Here is a 25,966-nt window from a genome sequence, read left to right on the forward strand (position 1 = left end):
AGTTTTCACACGTGTACAACTGAAAGGGGGCGGTATGTGATGGAATAATCGTTTATCTCGATTAATGGTTTTTCATAATCGTTAAAAGCCAAAATCGAAATCGAAATCGGATTTTCGCTTAGTTGCACAGCCCTAGTCGCCATAGCGGAATGAACCGCCAACTTATCCAGCAAGTTTGTGAGGCGACAGCACTACCTACTGCACCACTGCCTCGCCCCTGCTGAAAGCAGCAGCAAATAATTCACCTCAGCTTCATAAAAACAAATTTAGACCTGTGACTCAGTGCAAGCCAACACATATCAGTGATACAGCATGTACAGTTAGTAATGTTAAAGAGGTTTAATACGTATTAGTTAGATAATAAACTTTACCGTTTTGTTGGAGTGCAGTGAGTGCACTATTCTGTGCTTCTGAATGGCTGTTTACTTATTTACGTTTGTAATATTTATAGTAGTTGCTACATATTAACAACCTCATGTTGAGCTCTGAATCTGCCTCTCATTTCAGAGTCTGCTGCAGTCCACCGGGAGTCACATTTCGGTCGTGAACAAACACTTTGAGAGCCTTCCTGACGTAATGGTTTTCCACCAAGGCAGCCCTGGTCGTTGAAATATAATGGGCTAAACTGGCAGTGCGCAGGTTAAAAGAACCAAAACAAAGACATCGGTTCCAGCACGTAATGCACATTTTCAAAGCAGAATAACTGACTTCAGCATTGTTTTTCAGCTAAACAAGAATGTTCACTTAGCATGTTTCTTAAATATCCGCAAACCTATGATGGTATTTTTATGCTTTAGAAAAGTCAAAAACTAATAATATTGACCTTAAAATGGTCTCTAAATAATTTAAAACTTCTTTTATTCTAGCTGAAATAAAACAAATAAGACTTTCCCTAGAAGAAAAAATATTTTAGGAAATATTGTGAAATATTCCTTGCTCATCATTTGGGAAATGGCTAATAATTCTGACTTCAACTGTACATTAACTAACAGCCTTATTATAAACCATGACCCTTGTTTCTGTGCTCTAGATTCTAAAAGATCAGCTTAGTTTGACTGTTTTGCAACCTGGCTCTTCATCATATGATCCAAGAGCAAATCGAATAATCTTTATTTGGTGCTAAGCGCACAGAAATCTGGTCAAGCGCTCATTATACGAGAGCTCGCACCATTGTTATTCGGGACAAAAACAAGAGTGTATGCTGGGATTGTTTTAATACCAAGACTGTGAAATCGCATTTTCCGCTCAAACCATTGCATTTTCCTACGAGTGTGTTACGGCACGGTGTTAAACTGTGTGTTTGTAGACCACGCTGGAGAATGCTCAGGAACGTCTCTAATCTAATCTAGCCTCCATATGTTTCTCTTTAAGAGATCCTCCCGTGCTTAAGACCTTTGGGCTGTGAGATGGTCAGAAATTCCTCTTGTAATTGTACCTTGGCACTTGTCCCTGAGAGTTTTTGTGGCATTGCAGGCTTTAATTCATGTTTGGCCTTTGCGGAGCAACCAAACATATTTTTGGTTTATAAGGTTATAGAGTATCTCCCAGGGCCTGAATTGATGAAAATGATGAATAATGTCAAATATTTGGTGGGTTTTAGTCTTAAGGATCACTTTTAGTAACCATAATATGCCCCATCTACATTTTTTGCATCTTTTTATCCCCCCAAAAAATAATCATATGCATCTGACAGCAATTTTCAGCCTGAAATGAACATTAGTGAAAGGCTTATTTTTGCTTGATTCCTTGCACAATACTTTGTTATAGTGATATAGTGCATATATGTTAATGCATATAAGGTGTATTGGTTAATGCATACGAGTAAAGCTTATTTATAAACTAATTTCGAGAGGAGTACGCGCTTGTGATTGATAGCAGCTGATCCTCGTTAGCTAACGCACGATCCACCAATAAGACGATTCCTAAATCATTATAAATTACCAAAGCATCTTACCTTAGCCATCTTTGTCTTGAAGAATCCCTCCTTCCACCCCTAGTCCTCCCCTTTTTTTATTAGGGCAGCACGGAGGTCCAATGATTAGCATCATTGCCTCACAGCAAGAACGTCACTGTCTCAGACCTTACCTGGCCAGGTTGGCGTTTCTGTACAGAGTTTGCATGTTCTCCCAGTGTTTGCGTAGGTTTTCCCCGGGCACTCCGGTTTACTCCCACAGGTTAAAACATGTAACATAAATAAAATGACAAATTATTTGTCATTATAGGCAAGCAATGGATTCAATTCATAATCAAGCAGGGGAGTTCCCGAGACCTACCTAAGCTCAGACTCCACTCTCGCCCTGCAACAAGAGGGAGCCCCGAGCTTGAGGAACTCACGAACTCAGGGCTCTCTCCCGGGACAGCCTGCTACGCTTTATAATTAATCATTGGCAAGGGTGAACTCTTGAAAGTGTATTTGTTAGTGCATATTGGCTCTTATCTGGTATTAGATAGATCAGAATTAGTCCAGGGAGACTTTTGACAACTTCAGCCATATACTAAAATCACACACACACACACACACACACACACACACACACACACACACACACACACACACACACACACAGATATAATAATGTGTGTGTGCAACAAGGTTATTATTGTTGACGAAAAATTAAAACTACAATTGAAAAAAAACATTTTTGTTTTCATTTTTACAACTGTTGGACTAAAGTATGGACAGTTCCAACTGTTGGGTTAGGATATAGACATTCCCAACCCTTGCTTTAAAATATGGGCAATCCCATAGGGCAATCCTAAAACTGGACTAATTATAACCAGCTCATGTTGAACTCTGAATCTGCGTCTCATTTCAGAGTCTGATACAGTCCACCAGGAGTCGCATTTCGGTAGTGAACACATTTTTTGAGAGCCTTCCTGACTGAACGAATGAAATACGAGGTTGTCCACCAAGGCTGCCCTGGGTGTTGAAATATAATTGGCTAAAATGGCAGTGCGCTGGTTAAAAGAACCAAAACAAAGACAGACGTCCTGGCACGTAACGCACATTTTCAAAGCAGTATAACTAACGTTAGTATTGTTTTTTGGATAAGCTAAAATGTTCACTTAGCATGTTTCTTAAATATCTGCACACATATGATGGTATTTTTATGCTTTAGAAAAGACCAAAACTAATAATATTGACCTTAAAATAGTTTATGAAAAAATTTAAAACTTCTTTTATTCAAGCCAAAATAAAACAAATAAGACTTGTGTGTGCAACAAGGTTATTATAGTAACCGAAAAAATGAAAACTACAGTTGAAAAAAAAAAAACATTTTCGTTTTCATTTTCACAACTGTTAGACTAAAATATGGACAGTTCTGACTGTTGGGTTAAGATATAGACAGTCCCAACCCTTGCTTTAAAATAGGGGCAATCCCATATTTGGTTTAAAACTGGACTACTAACTGGACTACTAACCACCTCATGTTGAGCTCTGAATCTGCGTCTTATTTCAGAGTCTGCTACAATCCACCAGGAGTCGCATTTCGGTCGTGAACACTTACTTTGAGAGCCTTCCTGACTTAATGAATGAAATACAAGGTTGTCCACCAAGGCAGCCCTGGGTGTTGAAATATACTTGGCTAAAGCGGCAGTGCACGGGTTAAAAGAACCAAAAACAAAGACATCGGTTCCGGCATGTAAAGCACATTTCCAAAGCAGAATAACTGACTTCAGAAATGTTTTTCAGATAAACAAGAATGTTCACTTAGCATGTTTCTTAAATATTTGCAAACATATGATGGTATTTTTATGCTTTAGAGGAGTCTGAAACTAATAATATTGACCTTAAAATAGATTCTAAAAATTAAAAAAAATATTTTATTGTAGCCAAAATAAAACAAATAAGACTTGTGTGTGCAACAAGGTTATTATAGTTAAAGAAAACAAAAGAAAAAATTATCAATTGAAAAAAAAAACATTTTCGTTTTAATTTTCACAACTGTTGGACTAAAATATGGACAGTTCCAACTGTTGGGTTAAGATATGGACATTCCCATCCCTTGCTTTAAAATATGGGCAATCCCAACTACATTGAATCCCAACTGTTGGGTTAAAATATGGACAGTTCCAAGTGTTGGTTTAAAACTGGACAATCTCAGCTGTTGGGCTAAAAAATGTAATTTAAATATAATGAAAAAATAATTTACCTACAGTCCATATTTTACCCAACTTTGGGTTAAAAAAAATTAGCATTTTTAGAGTGTATTCATTTATTATTATTATTATTATTATTATTATTATTATTATTATTATTATTATTATTATTATTATGCATTAGTAATTTACAAATGCAGCAAAAACAGACAACAAACAAAACTTCCAAAGATAATTTAAATAAAAAAATAAATAAAAAAATGGAGGACATCCACAAGATGCCAAAAACAGATTCATAATAGCCTACAATAGACAGAGCTTTTACATTTTTACAGCTTTGAGAGACTTCATTAACAGAATAAGTTCGTTGACAAATACCTTGTATAAAGGAGGAGACTTTGAAAGTCTACATTTTTGGATGAAGAATTTACCATTTAAAATAATAAAATTAGCAAAAGTGTTCATGTGTTTATCACCATTTTCAAAATAACAAATCATTTCTTTTGCATTCAGTGTGATCAACATATTTTTAGCAGGATAATCAGAAAAACAGTCTTTCCAAAATAATTGCACACTCAATCAAACAAATAAGTGACAAGGATTTCTCTGTTTTTACAAAATGAACATTCTTTCTCAATATCTGAACATTTGGAAAGTAACATGTTGGTCGGGTATATTTTATGTAAAATGTTTAAATTAAGTTCTCTTACTTTATTTGAAATGCAAAATTTGTATGGTAGCAGCCATGCTTTTCTCCAATTAACCTCCCATAATAACAAATTCCCTCTTGGACTAAATATTTGTATCAATAAATATGTCTTTTTAGGGTCACATCTTTTGTTTGGACTAGAAGTCTTTGGTAAATGATGTTGCTTTGATTCAAATTTCAGTCAAAGTTCACCAGAGTTAGTTTGGAACCAGATCTAGACCAATCTACTCACTGAACCACATCGTCTCAGTAATTGCGCAAGAGTTAAATATAAATGAATCAAAACTGTGAACTCACTTTAATAAGTAAGTACCAGGGTCTTTGGCACTTTGTAGAGTGTCTGAAACCCTTTCATTGCCAATCAGCGTGCATCCTGTTTTCTGTGGCTTTGCGACTTTCGAGCATGTGATGCATGTGTTGGCTGTGCTCTTTATACAGTAAAATTGTGTTACATTTTAGATTAAGGCTGTCACAGCTATGCCTGCCTTTCCCCCAGCTTTGGAAGCTAACCAAAGATATTACTAATTATTTTAAACTCAGATTAATTTCCTTCTTTGAATCAAAAATAATAACCTAATACATTAATAACAGAAGTTTTAGGCATAATTCCTACAAAACATCGCCCTAGGGTATAATGGTTGTGAGGAATTTGAGATATTTCTTCATAGGCCAAAAGTGGCGTGTCTGGCAAAGACAGTAATGGCTTTATTAAGCAACCGTTCAATAGTCAATAGTATCTGGGCCACTGCCTTAAGGAGAGATGAGACACTGATGTTGCCTTTGCCAGCTGGCGGTAACGGCGGTATAAGGCAGGCTTTGTTACTTTTTTCTTTGCAAAGGGAAATTAACCCTCCGCCATTGGTACCATGCAAACGTATCCTGCTAGACTTGGTGACATTTGTGGTAAAACACATCCTTTCATGCACCCTGCAAGGTGTCGCAATGCTGCATCACACATCTGAGTTTCCTGACGGCCGTGATCTGCTTAAAACAGCATAGAATAACATTGAATTGTGGTGTTGTTTCTAGTCCAAATATCTACAATTTCTTAAACCAATAAGCATTTTCAAGACAAACAGTTTTCTAGACTAGATTTTCACAAGCACTAATTCAAATTTAAGTTTTAAAAAAACTAAAAAAGCCCCTATTTTGCATTAAAAATTTAATGAACGCGATATGTGAACAGCCTCGTACAGATTTAACCTGAGAGATACAGTACAAGCACTGATCTGTAATAGATACGTGATTACAAGCCGCGCGGTGCCATTACAACTTATAACACACAATTAAACACATATTTTGCAAATTACACAAAACGTGGCAACAATTTTAATGACACTTACATGTTATGATCCAGAGGAAGAAAAAACTGGTCTATATGAACTGTAAAAATTACTGACAAAGTCCCATAGTCTCTGCTGCTGCTTTAATAGCAAACGGCCAACGAATCTGGCATTGCAGCTTAGGTTAATGTATCAATCATTAGAAAATTGACAGAAACAAACACAGCACATGGTTTTCTATACTGTGGTATTGTTGTGTAAATGAACTTTAACCCTTTATTCCCAGCAGCCGAATCTTCATCTGTCAGTGATCATCATCCTCACGTCATGATCTGTCCTGTGATCTCCTGCGCGTCCGCTAGTGTGTGAAGGGAAATCGCGTGCACATTTTAACAGAACTGAAAGTACAAATATTTTGAGGGACCGTATCGACGTCGATTCGATCAATGCAAAGATCTGAAACCAACTCGATTCATTAATTTGACTCTGAGTCAAATATTTCGCTAAAGAATTAATAGTTTTAAACATTTCCGGCCGCTAGCTCTCTGCACCTCTCACATGATCGCCCATTGAAGTTAAGCAGGGCTGCGCACGGTCAGTACCTGGATGGGAGACCACTTGGGAAAGCTAGGTTGCTGCCGGAAGTGGTGTTAGTGAGGCCAGCAGGGGGGTACTGGCCTCACTGTGTGGTCTGTGTAAGTCCTAATGCCCCAGTATAGTGCTGGGCACACTATACTGCTCAGTGAGCGCCGTATTTCGGATGAGACGTTATACGGAGGTCCCGACTCTCCATGGTCATTAAAAATCCCAGGATGTCCTTCGAAAAAGAGTGGGAGTTTAACCCCAGCATCCTGGTCAAATCTGCACACTGGCCTCTGACTATCATGGCCTCCTAACCTTCCCCACATCATAACTGGCTTCATCACTCTGTCTGCTCTCCACCAATTAGCTGGTGTGTGGTCTGATGCAGGTGGATGCTGCACACTGGTGGTGGATGAGGAGATTCCCCCCCATTGTGTAAAGGGCTTTGAGGGCCCAGAAAAGCGCTATATAAATGTAAGGAATTATTACTATTATTACTATTAATTAATTAATTATTATGCTGCACTTTTAGATTTAAACCTCAGCTTGATGTTTTCATTCACTTAGAGCTGTGTTACACACGGCATGGAAGCTCATTTTCAAAAAAAAAACATAATATGGGCTCTTTAAAACAAACAAAATAATCTGCCAATGTGTGTGTGAAATTTGATCATTTCCAAAAATTGGGAAAATCCTCATGCAAACATTCATGACTGGAAACCATATATTTTTCTTATTGAGATAAGAAACCACATGTTTGTGTGAAAGGTTTCCTAAAAGGTAAAGTAGACGAGCTAATGATTTTTCAGAGGCTTGTGATTATATGGTCTTGTGATCCAGATCACAAAAGGAGGACTTGTCTTCTGGATACTAAGGAAAAAGCGTGATATCATCAGAATGTGCCCCTGACACGGGGGGAAAGAAACATTTGTAAATATTTCATCAGCTTTATTTTGAGAGTTGGGCCTATAAATGGTGTCAGATGGTGGCTGAACAAACTCAAGGATTACCAAATTCATTTAGAGTTGACATAAATAAACCAGTTAAATCAGGTTTTGTTGGTAGCATGACTCTGATCATCAACTTTCTCTGCTAACTAGCTTTGATGAAGACGTCAGCAGACGTCAGCAACAACCTGCCAATCGAATGCCTCGAAACATAGCGATAGGTTGTATCTGAAGTCACCCCCTTATACCCTCATTCACTATTCTCTACACTAGTCCACTAAAGTAGTCCACTTAATGGAGTGAAAACAAATAAGTTAATGCATTGATTGCACCAAGTGTTGATGTTTTGTTTGTACTTTGTGGGTTGAATTAAAAAAGTGAAGTTCATTTATAAACTAAGTTTGAGAGGATCACGTGCTTATGATTACTTGTATAGCCGGCCCTGCATTGAATTTATGATTCACCAATCAGACGATTCCTAAGCCACTATAAATACCCTATGACAGCCATCTTCGTTTTGAAGAATCCCCCCTTCCACTCCTACTCATCCTCCTTTCCTATATGGGTGGCACGTTGGCCCAGTGGTTAGCACTGTTGCCTCACAGCAAGAACGTAACTGGTTCTAGCCTTTAACCAGCTGACATTTCTGTGCTGAGTTTACACGTTCTCCCCGTGCTCCCAGGGTTTCCCCTGGGTTCCCCGGTTTCCTCCCACTGTCCAAAAACATGCAACTTAAGTTGATTGACTAATCCAAATGGGCACCGTAGACATGTTCGTAGTTATCTCTTAAGAGCGATCACTATCTGTTCATTAGCTTATAAATATAGTACATTAGTTTATAAATATGGCAATTTTACAAAATTAGTGAATGAGACCCAGTGTTCTGATCAATTGACCTGTATAGCCCCTTTCACACAGTGATACCGGTAAATATCTGGAAAATTTCCGGAACGACTTTACCGGTATATTCAAAAAAGCGCTGTTCACACAGGCGAGGACGTTACGGAAATTTTCCGGAAAAGAGCATTCACACATCCATTCCAAAATACCGGTAAATTCTGACATCATTCACCACAAATGAGCTTTAAACGGCTGCGCTTGTATTTGTAAACATTTGACTAAATTACAAACTCTGTGGATGATCAGTATTGTGAACAACTTTCGCAGGATCACTTTCGCATGTCGAGATGTTCATTATATGTGCGTGTGCAGGCGCTCACAGGCTGTTTCACAGGCACACGCAAATCTTGAAGGTAAACAAACAACGGCTTATCATAAGCATCTCATCGATGATTATTTACACAGTTGCCATTAAGAAGAACATATAAACGTGATCTGACTAACTTCTAGCAGCTAAAAGTGTCTGGAAAAATATTCAAAGGTTTTTATTCTCACAAACCGCGCGGACGTAAATGCGTCTGACTGTTGTGATTGGTTAAAGCAGACGTCTCACGTCAGCACGTTCTAGACGTGCACGCGCTTATTACGGCAATCTTCCTTCTGCATTCACACAGCGCAGCGTTCCGGCAAATTGCCGGTAATGTTACAACTTCTCTTCCGGAAAATAGCCAGAAAGAATTTACCGGTATTTTCAAAAAGGACCTGTTCACACATACAACCTTTCCGGAAAATTGCCGGCAATTTTCCGGAAAGGTCTGTATGTGTGAAAGGGGCTTATGAGCGCATTTAAATTAGGTTTTTATTGGAAAAAAAGACCTTGAATATAAATTGAGCCATAGAGTATATTCATGTAAATTCTGTTCATTTCTTGCCAGCTTTACAACCAGGTGGATTCACTGAATCAAACGAGTCCCTTAGAATGAGTTGAATAAAAATTAAACAAGAAATCAGATCTGCTTCTTTTATTTAGTAAGAGCAGGAAGTGAGAGAACAGGGCAGCTTTTTCCTTTAGCAAAAGATGTCTGAATGGAGTAAACCTAAAGAAAATAGAAAAAGAGGCCGCTCAGTCTACATTTGGCTCAAGGCCATGCAGATGGCCAGTGTGTTGTTGTGGGTCTGTATAACCAACGTTATACCACAGTGTTTCTCTCCAGTGCACCTGTCTATACTCATGTAAAGGAACATACACTGTCTTATTGAGGTTGTACTGCACTCTTGTTAATGAAATCCTGTCCGGTCAGAGCTGATAGTCTCACGGGCACTTCTCTGATACGTAACCTGGTTGTGTTTTAAGCAGTGGTCTCCAATCCTGCTTAATCCAATCCAATGTCTTGCAGAGTTCAGCTCTAAATCGATTCACAGTTATGAACGCACCCTAAAACAGCTTTGGTTATCAGTAATGAAGAAATTTCTACATTAAGCATTGCCACCACAGCCAAGGACCATTCTTTCTTACTGTGGCTTAACAACAACTCTGCAGGCAGAGGTGATGTGGGTCCTTAAAACAGTCTTTGAGCAGCACTCTTACACATCGAATGAGAACATTACAGAGGTTTTCACACCATGTTTACCATGTTGCAGCTACATTCTCGTGTGGAAGCAACAAAACTGCTTCTATTTAATCCATAAATTGGCATTGGCTCATTTTATTACTGAAGAACTGAATATAAGGCCAACGGGTTTGTGTGTTTGACGAGAGTCTCAGTAAAATGACAAAAAATAAGCAGTTGGACCTTCATATTCGCCATTGGGTGGACGACCACGCTGTTGCGTATGTATTAAATATAACTGATAATTGAAATAAAATGTTTTAATTAATTCAAGCCCACTTGTACATAATTATTTTCTAGGGTTCAAAATTTATACAGATTTGACATTTTCCTCTCATACTTCTTTTGGAATGGGTACGAAGTTGGCATTGAATTTCATTTGAAATGGTATTAAAAAGGTCTCCAAAAGCCTTGCACACATTTAAATTCAGCACAATCATACATCCACCCCACCCCCACCACGACCCCAACTGGCAACTATGTCAAGTCCAAAGACGGAGGAATTGAAAGTCTACGCTGAACAACTGAAACTATTGTCCCATCCACAGCTTTGGTTAATAAGCTTTCAAAAAGTGCTGCTGGGTTTTCCCTTCCTGAAAAACAAACTATTTATATTTGCACTTCTCCAATCAGCCACGTTTTTTTGCTGAGTTGGATTTACTCCTGTTACTGTATATATCCATCTCATATTCCAGCATTAAAGAGATATTACACCCAATAATAAATATTTCCAAACTGCAGTGGTTCTAAACGTTTAGGATTTCTGTTTTCTGTTCACAAAACAAGAAATTCTTAACAATGTTGGAAAAAGGCAATCATTCACATCCGAACATAAAAGCATATAATGAAAGTCAATGGCTTGGTTTTCATCCAAAGATTAGATTTAAAACGGGAATCCCCAACCTTATCTCATGAGAAAACTCAAGTATTTTACGATTTGTCAGTTTAGTGCCTAATTTGTACGAATTTGATAGTCGTATGATAGTGTACGATTTTAAAAAGAAGTTGTGGCACCCAACCCCACCCCTAAACCCAACCATCATTGGTTGATGAGCAAATCGTACTTAGTTGTTTGAATTAGATTGTATGATTTTATACGAATTAACCACTAAATCAAAGTTACGAATGCGTTCGTATAAAACATTTGTGAGTAAAGCACCGTTTCCGTCCAGAGTCAAAGAGAACATCGTTTCTTTATGATGAACTGGTACCAAATATCAAAAAGAAACGCGCCAATGTATGCGAAGATAGGTGGGGAGAGAGAGGGGCGCGCAACATTTTTGCGGGGGGGCGGGAGGATGGTGGGACAAGCAATTTCTGGGAGATTACCATTTGTTTGTGGGCATCCAAGAGTCTCTATGCATATGCAGGACTCCCGAAACTTCCAGGAGACTTGGGATGTCTGCAGAACTATATCTGGGTGTCTCATGCGGCACTTTAAGTGAGGTTGTGGTTTATTTGACTCCTGATACCTGTCATCTTTTAGCTTTCACCAGCGCTTCAATATCAGGCGTCACATCCTGACTGGGTGTAAACTTCAGGATGTCATTCAAGTTCTTGTGCACGAGCTTTCTTTTATTTATGCTCATTACAGAGAAAACTTGCTCACAAAGATATGTGGTGACAAACAAAGTGGCTAATTTGTATAAATTCGTACGATCTCATTTGTACGCAGGGCCGGAGTGGGACTCCTTTTCAGCCCTGGAGTTTTAAGCCTCAGACCGGCCCACCTCAGTTCACGACTGAATATATTAAAATAAGGTCATTTCCAATTCAGTTTCTAATTACACTATCATGTCTTTTTTTTAAAAAACAGCTGCTTTAGAACTTTAAATGTTCAACAACCCTAACAGTATTGCATGTCTTAACAATAAAAATGAAAAAAAAAAAACATACTCAGACGAGGATCAAACCCGGGTCGGTGGCGTCGTAATCTAAAGCGCTAACCACTGGATCACAACAGTTGTATAGTGACAGGTGACACATCTGAGTTATATAAGAAAACTGTGGTCAAGTAAATAAATAAATTAATTTAAAAAGTGTGACTGCTGAGAGCAACAGATTCTGGAGCTAGGGACACCGGCCCTCGCGGCCAAAAAACGGACCGGCCCACCGGGAATTCTCCCTGTCCTCCCGATTAGCCAATCTGGGCCTGTTTGTACGATTTAGTACTATTGTGTATCCACCAATGACGGTTGGGTTTAGAGGTGTGATTGGGTGCCACACCTCCTTTTTTAACTGGTACATTTTCATAGGACTGAACTCGTACGAATTAGCCACTAAACTGCCAAAACGTAAAATAGTTACGTTTCCTCGTGAGATCACCTCAGTTTGGTATGACGGTATCGATGAGGTCTGTCTCTTTGAGAAGGCTTTCAAACTGACACTGATTCAGGCTTCTGAAATTAATAGTTTGCTATTGCGCCATCCAGTGGACACAATTAGAACAGCAGTGTCTTTTATTGAATTATTGCAGCTCATCTTTATACTTTACAGAATCATCTCGCAGGCCACATTAAATTCGTTTGCCTGTGGGCCGTACGTTTGACACCCCGGTATTGACTATCCTGTCACAAAACGTGTCGAGAAACCTACACGACGGTAATAGTTTAAGGTGTTTACATTCGGAGAGCAGCAATTACAACGGATCTTTCAGTCCTTAATATTGTAGTGATGATTTGTCGCATGTTAGCAGACCACTGTAATCCACACTAGAGATGCGCGGATGGCGGTTACAGCCGCGGAATCCGCGGATAAACCGCGGATCGGGCGGATGACGTGACGAAAAATAATATTTTAATTAAATTCGGGCGGGTGGTGGGCGGTTGTACTGTTTTTGTACACATAGCTGGCGCACCAACGAAAAAGCCTAGACTGACTTCACAGAATGGGAGGAGGAATCGGATACACTAATTCTGGATGAAGTACAGTATTCCTCTACAAACTTTCGTATAGACGGATCAGCAGAGGAAAATCTACTTCCTTTTGGGAGAAACAAGGCTGTCCCAAGTCTACAGCACCTTGCCAAGAGAATTCTATGCAATCCAGCAACAAGTGCTGCGAGCGAGCGCTCCTTCAGTGCAGCAGGGCGCATTAGAGGCCAGGCGCTCTCGTCTGAATCCTGACACTGTATATGCTATTTTATTCCTGCTAGTGCCAAAAAAATTCAAACTAGACCTAAGGTCAGGCACATTACACCAATTAGCCTATGTTCTACACATATGTTCAATATAAACTTTTGAGTTCGGTCAGCAGCAGCTGATAATTTTACGTTCATATTGTTTTTGCCTATTCTAGACATTTAGCCTCGCTTTTACGTTCCAAGGCTTTAAGCTATTTTGCCAGAATTTCTTTGTCGCAACTGTTATGGCGTAGTATTTCATTATGCTTCAAGTTTGAGGGGATGATCCTAGTCCATGGGTTATTGGGGCATAGACATCCAGGCAATTTAGCCTGGTCAGACTTTATTTTCGCTCAAAGAGGGATGGCATCTTTATTTTTCTAATTTAATTTCTAATTGTGGGTGTGATTGAGCCTACAAGGCTTAGCTACGATATGAAGTTTTTATTACTTTTTTTCAACTGTTTGCCAAAGCATGCGACTATAGCCTATGCCTACATTAAGATATTTATGTTAATATTTTTTACTGCCTCTTGTTTCTTTTGGGATATAAAATAGATATTGTCTGATAGAGATATCAATAAAGGTTCATCTGTGTCGCAGAACTGTGTTGTTTCCGATTTCTACAAGCTCAATAACATCCACAGCAAAAAATAAATAAATAAATAAATAAATAAAAGTCGAAAAACTGTGCCCATTAATGTGCAAGGCAAGCAGGTAAGTTTTTTGGGTTGCTATGGACAACTACAAATGTAAACATTATAGGCTATAATTTAAATGACTTATTATTCTATCTATTTGCTAAAAAAATAAGTGAAACAGGCATTTAGTAGTAGGCTATAGCATGTTAAAATGATGTGTCAAAATGCGTTTTCTATTAGGCTACAATAATAAAAAAAAAATTGTACGGTACAGTGCGTTAAATTTAGGCTATTTATTTTTGTCCCTGTGCGCCGATTGGAGACGGAGTTCACTGCTGATATTCTGAGAGCTTCATAGGGTGCTTCACATTTCTTATTTGTGCATCCTCGTTTCCTTTCCTTGCTTTCTTTCCTCGTCTTTCCGCCCCTATATGATGCGAGGGAAGGACGCAAGGAAAAAACTTAAGGACCGAGGAATCGAATCAAGTGAAAAGACACGTCCTCGTATTGTTTAGCGTCACTTCAAAGCGTCAATAAATGATGGATTTGACTTGCACGTTTGGATTAACTGCATGCCATTTAAGTCATTCTCTATTCACTAATAATCAATAAAGAAACATTCATTAAATAATAAAAAGGAATAAGCCATTCAAATAAAGAGCTTAGTCAGCAGATGGCGGGCGGGTGCGGTTTTAAAAATTGGTCAAAAATTTTAGTGCGGATGGATGGCGGACGGATGATGAGTTTTGTGATGCGGTTGCGGATGAAATAATAGCCCATCCGCGCATCTCTAATCCACACGTCCACATGTGAGCCATGCTCTTATCGTAGAGAAACGGAAACAAAACCTTCGTTGCTACGCTTTTATAAGCGCAACACTGGCAACCCATGTCTCCAAACAATTCTTCCACTTGTTTTAATTACGGTTTTGCTGTTTATTTTGATGAATCCCTTACCCAAAGAGCAGAGACACATTAAAGCTACCCCTTAGCACTTTTTGTTTGGTTTTGGATTCTTCAAATGATCTATATTATAAACTCAATTGGGGTTTGGATGAGTAAATGATAACAGAATGTTCATTTTTTGGGGGTGAACTATCCCTTTAAAGAATGCAGTTGTGCTTTGACATGTAATTCGACGTCCCTAATGCTCTTATGTGATACAGTGAACAGGATTATGGATTGTTGGGTTTTTCGTCACCGTTTTTCTTGCAAGTATTTTGCTTACGTAAGCCATGTTGAGAAGGAGAACGCTGGTTTAGTGGGAGGATGGTGCTTATGTAAAATCCTCCACAGCGGTCGGGATGGGGATTCGGGAAGGGGGGGCGGAGCTTATACCTCAGGAGCGTGCAGGAGTCCCGGGCCGGGAAGTGAGAGAGAGAGCCAATGATGCAGTGAATGAATGCCACTCGCCCGCTGATCCGTAACTGAGTGAGGGACAAAGGCCTCCTGGAGAGCGGAGCGCAGTCGGAGTTCACTGCTCCTTAGGCTTGTTTCACAGGGAAGAGACAGGATTTATGCACAGTTCATCACTGGAGGGAGTTCAGGATGGTGAGTTTACTCTTCTTTTTTTTTTTAAAGATGAGGATTTTTTGGGATTATTGCAGTTTTTTTGGATTTGTTGGGACTGATATATGAGGATGGTTGTGTCAGATTGACTGATGTGGTTTGACAGAATCAGTTTAATGATACACGTTTTCATTCTGCAAACTGAAAAAAATTATTCATTGGATTAACTACATTGGATTTAATACAAGTAAGTGGTTGCAAACAACTGATATGGTCTGATTCATTGGGTGTACTAAATATTTTTAAGGTAAGTGGTTGCAAATAATTTATATGGGCTGAATTTAAACAAACAAAACAACTTAGTAATGTTCAACTTAACTTGTTTGTTTATTTTTAGCCCATATAAATTGTTTGCTAACACTTACCTTAAAAATATTTCGTAAATCCAATGAATCTTTCTTTTTGTTCGAGATTTTGATGAGGAGGAGGTTATGAAATCTATTCATTTATTTATTTTTTTTTGCAAATAGGGGAAGGTGATGTGGATAAAAGATAAGGTTATTAAATTAAACTATTATATTATATTATATTATATTATATTATATTATATTATATTATATTATATTATATTATATTATATTGTATTATATTATATTATAGTAACAGTAGATTCACTATGCTTCGTTCATTTACATTTCACTTTTACATTTTAATTTTGACATTTCATGCGTATACTTGAACCTACAACTAGCAATACATTTTACAGCATGACAGCATTTTACAGCATTTTGTTAATGTTATTACACTGAAAAAAAATTTGTTAGTCATTTTACTTAAAAAAGTGAGTAAACCCATTGCATTAAAAGCATCCAGTTGACTACTTAAAAAAGTGAGTAAATACACTGTAACTTGAAATGGTTGAGTTTAATTAATATGATTTTTATAATTATGTACGTAATTCATTCATTTAATAATTTTAAGGCAATGGGTTTACTTCATTTTTAAGTAATGTAAACTAATTAATTTAAAGCAATGCTCACTTTTTGAAGTAAAGTCAACTAATCGCTTTAAAAGCAATGGGTTTACTCATTTATTTAAATAAAGTCAACTAATCGCTTTAAAAGCAATGGGTTTACTCATTTATTTAAGTAAAGTCAACTCATCGCTTTAAAAGCAATGGGTTTACTCATTTATTTAAGTAAAGTCAACTAATCGCTTTAAAAGCAATGGGTTTACTCATTTATTTAAGTAAAGTCAACTAATCGCTTTAAAAGCAATGGGTTTACTCATTTATTTAAGTAAAGTCAACTAATCGCTTTAAAAGCAATGGGATTACTCATTTATTTAAGTAAAGTCAACTAATCGATTTAAAAGCAATGGGTTTACTCATTTATTTAAGTAAAGTCAACTAATCGCTTTAAAAGCAATGGGTTGACTCGCTTATTAAAGTAAAGTCAACTAATCGATTTAAAAGCAATGGGTTTACTCATTTATTTAAGTAAAGTCAACTAATCGCTTTAAAAGCAATGGGTTTACTCATTTATTTAAGTAAAGTCAAGTAATCGCTTTAAAAGCAATGGGTTTACTCATTTATTTAAGTAAAGTCAACTAATCGCTTTAAAAGCAATGGGTTGACTCGCTTATTCAAGTAAAGTCAACTAATCGATTTAAAAGCAATGGGTTTACTCATTTATTTAAGTAAAGTCAACTAATCGATTTAAAAGCAATGGGTTTACTCCCTGTAAGTAAAGTCAACTAATCGCTTTAAAAGCAAGGTGTGTACTCACTTATTCAAGTAAAGTCAACTAATCACTTTATATTGGGTTTACTCAGTTATTTAAGAAAAAGTTAACCTATCGATTTAAAAGCAATGGGTTTACTCACTTATTCAAGTAAAGTCAACTAATCACTTTAAAAGCAATGGGTTCACTCCCTGTAAGTAAAGTCAACTTATCGATTTAAAAGCGATGCTCACTTTTTGAAGTAAAGTCAACTAATCGCTTTAAAAGCAATGGGTTTACTCACTTTTTAATGTAAAGCCATCTAATAACTTTTAACCATGCAAATGCAAGTATATTCATATTCATGTTAGTTCACATTGGAGAAACTAATGTTTTACAGATATAACTTTGATTTTAACATCTATCATTACATATTTGGATTTAGCATTAGCTAAGAATAATAAGTGTTTTGGTATTGTTCATTGTCAACTGATTGGTGTTAAATTTCTTTGTTTTAATGCTTATAGTGAGTATTTATTTGATCAAAAGCACAGTAAAAACCATAACGTTGCAAAGTTATTGTTATTGAAAAATGGAATTAATATTTTTTGTATCTTTTATCAGATAAAAAAAATAGTACAATATATAAAGTTATTGATTTTAGAAACTGCCTAATTTTGAATGGCGTTTTCCATCTTCTATTGTATTAAACTCTATTAAAATGAAGAAATAATGCAAATACAGATAGTAGACTAAGTTTTTTGCATATTGATCTTACCATATGTATTACACGTAAATAAATAAAACTCTGAAATAATCCAATAATCAAATGATCTTTGATTTAAAACCAAAAAGATACCAACGGCATGTCTAGCCAAAAAAGGCTTAGCATTATGTAACACTTGACTTGTGAACGATTGCAATTAATATTATATAACCAGTTCAGACTCTAAATGCTGATTAATTTTACTACTCTAAAGCCCCACTCACAAAAAGGACATAAATATACCTGTAATTGTTATCATACGCCCTAGTCCACATATTGTTATGTTTATTGCTCTGCAGCTTTAAATGATCACATTATTTAAATCTGTCAACATTTCTATCATTCATTAGTTGAATAGATCCAATGATATTGATTCTACAGTAGTGTTTTTGCTCTTATTTTACATTATATATATTATATTTTTATTAATTTCACTGTCATTCTTGATATAAATTGGCTTTGTGGCTGTAAAATAGCTGTGTAATAAGTAAAATTAATGAAGATTTAATATGATAGTTTGTAGAAGCTGATGCACTTGGATATAAATTAGTCTCTACTCTTTTATATAAAGAAAATTCAATTACATATTATGATATGATTTGACAAAATTACATATGATTTGACAAAATCAATTGTGTGGTGTACTTGCTGCATCTCAAAAACCAATATTGGAAAGATTTATAAAAAAAAAATCACTCTCTCGCATCTGATATAAGTATAATATTATATTATATTTACAATATATTAATATTTATTATATTTATTCATTATATTTACTATATTTATTATATACTATATAATATTTACTATATTTATTATATACTATTATAAAATATTATATGTATTTACTATATTTAGAATATACTATATAATATTTATTATATTGACATTACAGTAAATATAATATTATATTATATTTAGGGATGCACAATATTTCGGTAATTATATCGATATCGGCCGATAAATGCCATTTTTAATTGTATTGTAATTGGTCTAATAACAATATTTGGCCAATAAATTATAGTATAATTTAATAGTATAATTATTGTATAATTTAAGTATATAGTATTATTCATAAGTATTATAGTATTAATAAAGTATTATTTCTGCTGGTAGAAACCACTTTACATGCTAGAAACCATCTAACTTATATTGGGATTTTAGTTATACTGTATGTAGTCACTTGGTTGCTTTATTTATGCTTTTTTTTTAATCATGCAGTCGATTTTATTTATATAAAAGAAACTTGGCTATAGAAAGAATAGTTGATTTAACTCAGAGATCAGTTCAAAATTTTTTGAAGTTCACTGTATGTGTTAGGGCGAAGCAGTGGCGCAGAAGGTAGTGCTGTCGCCTCACAGCAAGAAGGTTGCTGGGTCGCTGGTTCGAGCCTTGGCTCAGTTCGCGTTTCTGTGTGGAGTTTGCATGTTCTCCCTGTGTTCGCGTGGGTTTCCTCGGGGTGCTCCGGATTCCCCCACAGTCCAAAGATATACAGTACAGGTGAATTGGGTAGGCTAAATTGTCAGTAGTGGGTAAATGTGTGTGTGGATGTTTCCCAGAGATGGGTTGCGGCTGGAAGGGCATCCACTGCGTAAAAACTTGCTGGATAAGTTGGCGGTTCATTCCGCTGTGGCAACCCCGCATTAATAAAGGGACTAAGCCAACAAGAAAATGAATGAATGATATTATATTTAGGGATGCACAATATATCGGTGATCATGATATCGGCCGATAAATGTTATTTTTAATTTTATTGTAATTGCTCCAATAACAATATTTGGCCAATAAATTATAGTATAATTTTTACAGTATAATTATAGTATAATTTAAGTATTATAGTATTATTCATAAGCATTATAGTATTAATAAAGTATTATATGCGCTGATAGAAACCACCTCACATACTGATATTGCGATTTTAGTTAATTTATACTGTACAGTATATAGTCACTTGGTTGCTATTTTTATGCTTTTTTTTTAATCAAGCAGTCAATTTTATTTATATAAAAGAAGCTTGACTATAGAAAGAATAGTTGATTTAACTCAGAGATCAGTTCAAATTTTTTTGAAGTTCACTGTATGTTTGCTTTTTGTTTTTACAATTATGCTGAAAAGTTTGATAATATTTATCCGCTCAACTATCGACTATCGGCCTCCAAATCTAAAGAGTTATTGGTTATCATATCTGTCACAGTTTCATATTAGTAGACTCCTATATTAAATTATATTGGATTGTATTTAGTGATGCACAATTTATCAGCAGCCATATCAATATTGGAACTACAAATGCCATTTTTATTGTTATCATTATCAGTTTGATAACACAATATTTGCTGATATTCTTAAGCCGATAATTTATGCTTTTTTATTTTATTGGTATTTTGAATTTAGGTAATATATAGTGACTTAGTTGCTTTATTTATGTTTTTTTTTTTTGTCAGGCAGTTGATTTTAAAAGAAAGTTTGCTATAGAAAAGAGAAGTTGATTAAAAAAGTTCAAAGATCAGTGCAAACTTTACTGAAGTTCACTGTATGTGTTTGTTTTTTGTTTTTGCAATCATGTAGAAAAATGCGAAAATATATATCTGCTAAAATATCGGCTATTTGCTTCCAAATCTAGATTTATTTGTTATCGTACCAGTCAAAGTTTCATATTTGTGCATCCCTTTATTATATTTTATTTGATCATATTATTTAGGGATGGACAAAATATTGGTGGCACTACTGATATCGGCCGATAAATGCCATTTTAGATGCTATCGATATTGGTCCGACAATAAAATTAGGCTGAGGTTTTTAAACCGATAAATTATTTTGTTCGCATTTTAAACCACTTAATTTGCTCGCTGCCTGCCACTGTTTTATTATTTTACTGGTATTTTTGGGTAATATATATATATATATATATATATATATATATATATATATATATATATATATGTGACTTGGTTGCTTTTTTCATGTCTTTTCTTGTCAGGCAGTCAATTTTATTTATATAAAAGAAAGTTTGTTATAGGAAAGAATAGTAAAATAAATCAATTCAAACTTTTTTTAAGTTTTAAAATGAAACCAGTTTTTTATTGTATGTATTTGTAATCATGCAGAAAAATTATAAAATATAAATTTTTAGCTGCTAAAATATCGACTATCGGCCAACAAATCTACAAAACTATATCGGTCAAAATTTTCATATTGATTCATCCCTATATTATATTATATTATATTATATTATATTATATTATATTATATTATATTATATTATATTATATTATGTTATATTATATTATATTATGTTATATTATATTATATTATATTATATTATATTATATTATATTATATTATATTATATTATATCTTGAGATGCACAATATATATCGGTGACCATATCGATATCGGCTGATAAATGGCCTTTTTAATGTTATCAATTTCAGTCAAAATTAGGCCGATATTTTTTAGCCGAAAATTATCGTTTCTGCAGGTTGAACCACATTTTTTTGAAGTTTTATAATAAAATAAGTAGTTTACTATATGTGTTTCCAATTTTGCTGAAAACTATAATATATGAAAAATATATTTATATATCCGCTAAAAATATCAGCTATAAATCTAAAGAATTATCGGTTATCATATCGGTCGAAATTTTCAATATCGGTGCTTCCCTATATTATATTATATTATATTATATTATATTATATTATATTATATTATATTATATTATATTATATTATATTATATTATAATTTTTAATAGTATCACAGTAAGCATATATTAGTATAATTTGTTGTTGGCTTTCTGGCACGTGATAGAGCGCATGGAGCGTGACGTGTGAATCAGATTGTGTGGTGTGTATGTCCTGGGAACAGGTCTGGAGTTTATTGTGAAGGCTTTTGCTCTAACCCTTCACACAGAGGCCTTTCTTCTGCTGACAGACAGACTCTTTCAATGGCCCGCTGCTCTTTGTGGCTCACCGCTAATGGACTGCTTTCTGTCTGCATCCCATTCTGTCATCCTGCCCTGGAAAACAGCATTCTTACTCGAAATCTTCCTTCCTACATGAGGAAAAGGAGATGCTCTTGTCCTATATTCAGTCATAATGTGAACTCTAAGTACTGGCCGTATTTTTAGGGGTTTGTAAGCTTTGGAAGCCAATTGCTGTCATGTAAGATAAACAAATCAGGCATAAAAAGTCAATAGCTGTCATAATTATAACATATAGTCAAAATATGAGGAAACTATGAGGAAAAAAGCTTCATTAATTACACCCAAAATCAGAACTACAAGTTGATTTAGATTTTTTTCAGTCATAATTACAGCAAATTATGTCATAATGTCAATTTAAAGTAATTTATTTAACATTACACCTCATAAAAACTTTTTACACTTCTCAAACGATCCGGGAAACGGGCCTGGGCAGGGTTCGGAAAGCATAGTGTGAGTACGCCCTCAATCTATTAGAGTAAAAGAAGCAATTTGAGCACAGTAAAACCCAATAAATGAAAGGAACCAAACCGACTGAGTACTGTAAAACCCAATAAGTACTGTGAACTTACTCCATTTAAGTTGACATAATGAGGGATTTAATTACCTTTAACACTGAGTAAAACTCTTTTCAAATGAGTATATTAACATTTTTAGTCAATTTCGAGTTAACTACACTCATTTTATTTGGTAAAGTTGACTGTTGGGTTTTACAGTGTAACATCTACACACCATATCCTTTGTTACATAGACAAAAACACAACCATATGGTTATGTAAAAATACATATATATAAAAAGTAAAGTGTCAGGCAGGGAATTCTGGGAAAAGTCAATTCACGGTATATATTAGGATAACTTACTGTTAACCAGGTTATGTATTTTTACCATGGCACTTTTACAGTCGAAATCCCAAACATTTTTTACAGTGTGGCGGTCAGATTTATCCACATTTTCATTATCATTTACAATTATCCACATTTAACATGACTGTGATGTCGTTTGCACAGTAATTTACTATAGTTTTTACAGCTCAGCATGTGGCGGATAAAGTTCAGCCTGAAATGATCTCACATCCTGTCAACTTTTAGATCTTTCCTGGATTAAACTAAGATGAAAAGAGGCTGTGGAGAAAACCAGACACTGTCACATCAATACAAGAATCAAAGGCTGTTGAAAAAATGCTGTTAATTTTAGTAACGGAAGTCGCGGCACAGAGAGCTGCTCTGTTCCTCGGTTCGTCTCCATAGACATTTGGCTCATATATTTAAGATGGAGCATTTTTCAGCACAGGATGTAGCCGCATGTGTCCACCACCTTGCCTACAATCAGATGAATAGCACATTTTGGAAACATGCAGAATCTGCATTTTTGGAGCTCTGGTCAAATGATTCATTTGGAAGAAACTGTGATCAAACGTTGCGTAATGATTAGAAGAGACGGAGCAGAGTGTGTGGCATTAGGCATTGTGAATTGTAGCAACACTCTTAGGACAGATATGTTTCTACTGTAATATATAACATCATATAATATAATATAATATTATATACTGTAATATATAATATACTGTAATACAATATAATATACTGTAATATATAATATAATATAATATACTGTCATATAATATAACATACTGTAATATAATATACTGTAATACATAATATACTGTAATATAATATACTGTAATATAATATACTGTAATATAATATAGTATACTGTAATATGTAATATACTGTAATAAATAATATACTGTAATATAATATACTGTAATATATAATATAGTGTAATATAATATACTGTAATAAAATATACTGTAATATATAATATACTGTAATATAATATAACATACTGTAATATAATATAATATACTGTAATATATAATATACTGTAATATAATATACTGTAATATAATATACTGTAATATATAATATACTGTAATATATAATATAATATACTGTAATATAATATAATATACTGTAATATATAATATAATATACTGTAATATAATATAATATACTGTAATATATAATATACTGTAATATATAATAAACTGTAATATATAATATAATATACTGTAATATAATATACTGTAATATGTAATATAATATAATATAATATAATATAATATACTGTAATATATAATATACTGTAATATATAATATAATATACTGTAATATAATATAATATACTGTAATATGTAATATAATATAATATAATATAATATAATATACTGTAATATATAATATACTGTAATACAATATAATATACTGTAATATATAATATAATATAATATACTGTAATATAATATACTGTAATATAATATAGTATACTGTAATATGTAATATACTGTAATAAATAATACACTGTAATATAATATAATATACTGTAATATATAATATAATATACTGTAATATAATGTAATATGTTGTAATATAATGTAATAAACTGTAATATAATATACTGTAATATATAATAGAATACACTGTAATATAATATAGTATACTGTAATATGTAATATACTGTAATAAATAATATAATATACTGTAATACAATATACTGTAATATAATATAATATACTGTAATATGTAATATACTGTAATAAATAATATAATATACTGTAATATATAATATACTGTAATATATAATATAATATACTGTAATATACTGTAATATAATATAATATACTGTAATATATAATATACTGTAATATAATATAATATACTGTAACACCACACAATAAGCAGTTTTTGTTTTTCATTAGTTGAATTCTAAACATCAAGTCAGTTTTGTGATTTTAATTCACTTGTTGCTTCATAAAGGACTACAGTCTCTTTCATATTCATGATCAGTTCCCGTTTATTATGAACTCTTCCTGCTTTTTCCCCGTGTTACACCATGTTTTTCACTTTCACATGAGTGCACTGATTAAAAAAAACTGTAAACCGGAGAGACATAAACAAGCATCAATTTGTTCATGCTTAGCTTTCTTGTTTAATTATTTTTTAAACAAAATACAATAACAAAATTTGAAATAAAATAATAATTTATTTTAAATATAAATAAATAAATATTGATTATCATATTTACCTTGATTTGCAAAAACCTTATTGAAATGTAATTTGGCGTAAAATAAAATGATAGCTGTTTTTAACATGAAGTTATGACTGAACTGCCTCGTTAAAGTAATGAAACAGTTTGATAAGCAGGAAATGTTCATGTGCCAATTACATGACCATATTGAAATGCTATATAGATAGCTAAGTGATTATACTTATCTTTTCTAGTATATTAGTAAAATGTCAACACTTTTTAAGACAAATGAAGCATTCCCTACTGACAGAACTTCAGCAAACCCGTTTCCTTTCTTTCCTTAATTCTTCAGTCTCTAAAAAGAAATGAAGTCAGTGATTTTATATCTATCAGATGTTTCCTCCATTTGCTTCTGGTCTTAATAATAGTGCTTCAGCTCATAGATTGTTGGTCTTGCAGTAGTTTAATGAAGTGTGTTTGGTGTTAAATTTTGAATCTGTGAGGCGGAATAATGAGTGTAGACGTGGACTCTGAACACTAATGACTCCAACACAGCACTAAGCGGAGTTTCTGCCCTCTTTCCTCAGGTGCGGATGTCAAACAGTGTTAGTCGTAGTAGGGTATATGCCGAAGCATGCTAATAGGACTTTTAATTTGCCTGTAACCTGGGTTAATCGTTTCCGGTGAACTGTATGCCAATGCAAAATTGGCGCATTTAAGGTCTGTTTACTATATGTATGTATGTATGTATGTATGTATGTATATGTGCAGTGGCGTAGCAGACGGGCCCGCAGGGCACGCACCGTGGGGGGGCCCCGCATGATTAGGGGGCCCTGCGTCGTCGCGATTTTCAATAATTAAAAATCCGGCAACCGCAATAATCAAACTCTTGGGAAAACCTGTGGTCGGAACCAAAGTTCACAGGTCTGTGTTCTCTGAACACCTCTCAAGCGGTGGACTACTTCATTCTGATTGCTTGCCGCCAATGTTGCCAACTTGGCGACTTTTCAGACCCCCTCTAGCGACAAATCTAGCGACTTTTTTGTGTGTTATTGGAGATTTTTTTTTAGACTGTCATTTGTCCATACTGTACCGTCCCTACTCTTCTCAACGAGCTGCGTGTGATGCTGCC

The 25,966-nt window shown here is 34.6% G+C and overlaps 1 protein-coding gene across 3 annotated transcripts in view; it reads left to right on the forward strand.

Annotated features, from left to right (window-relative positions):
• cdc42se2 (CDC42 small effector 2) overlaps positions 1 to 25,966 on the forward strand; it is a 62,527-nt gene that overhangs the window by 14,697 nt on the left and 21,864 nt on the right. The window contains 1 exon segment of one of the 3 annotated variants that reach the window (NM_001159835.2): positions 508 to 676. The exons of 1 other annotated variant lie outside the window; for it this stretch is intronic. The gene's annotated coding sequence lies outside the window, so the exon portion shown is untranslated. 3 annotated transcript variants of the gene reach the window in all.

Source organism: Danio rerio, chromosome 10, assembly GCF_049306965.1.
Source record: "Danio rerio strain Tuebingen ecotype United States chromosome 10, GRCz12tu, whole genome shotgun sequence".
In the NCBI taxonomy this organism is placed as follows: Eukaryota; Metazoa; Chordata; class Actinopteri; order Cypriniformes; family Danionidae; genus Danio; species Danio rerio.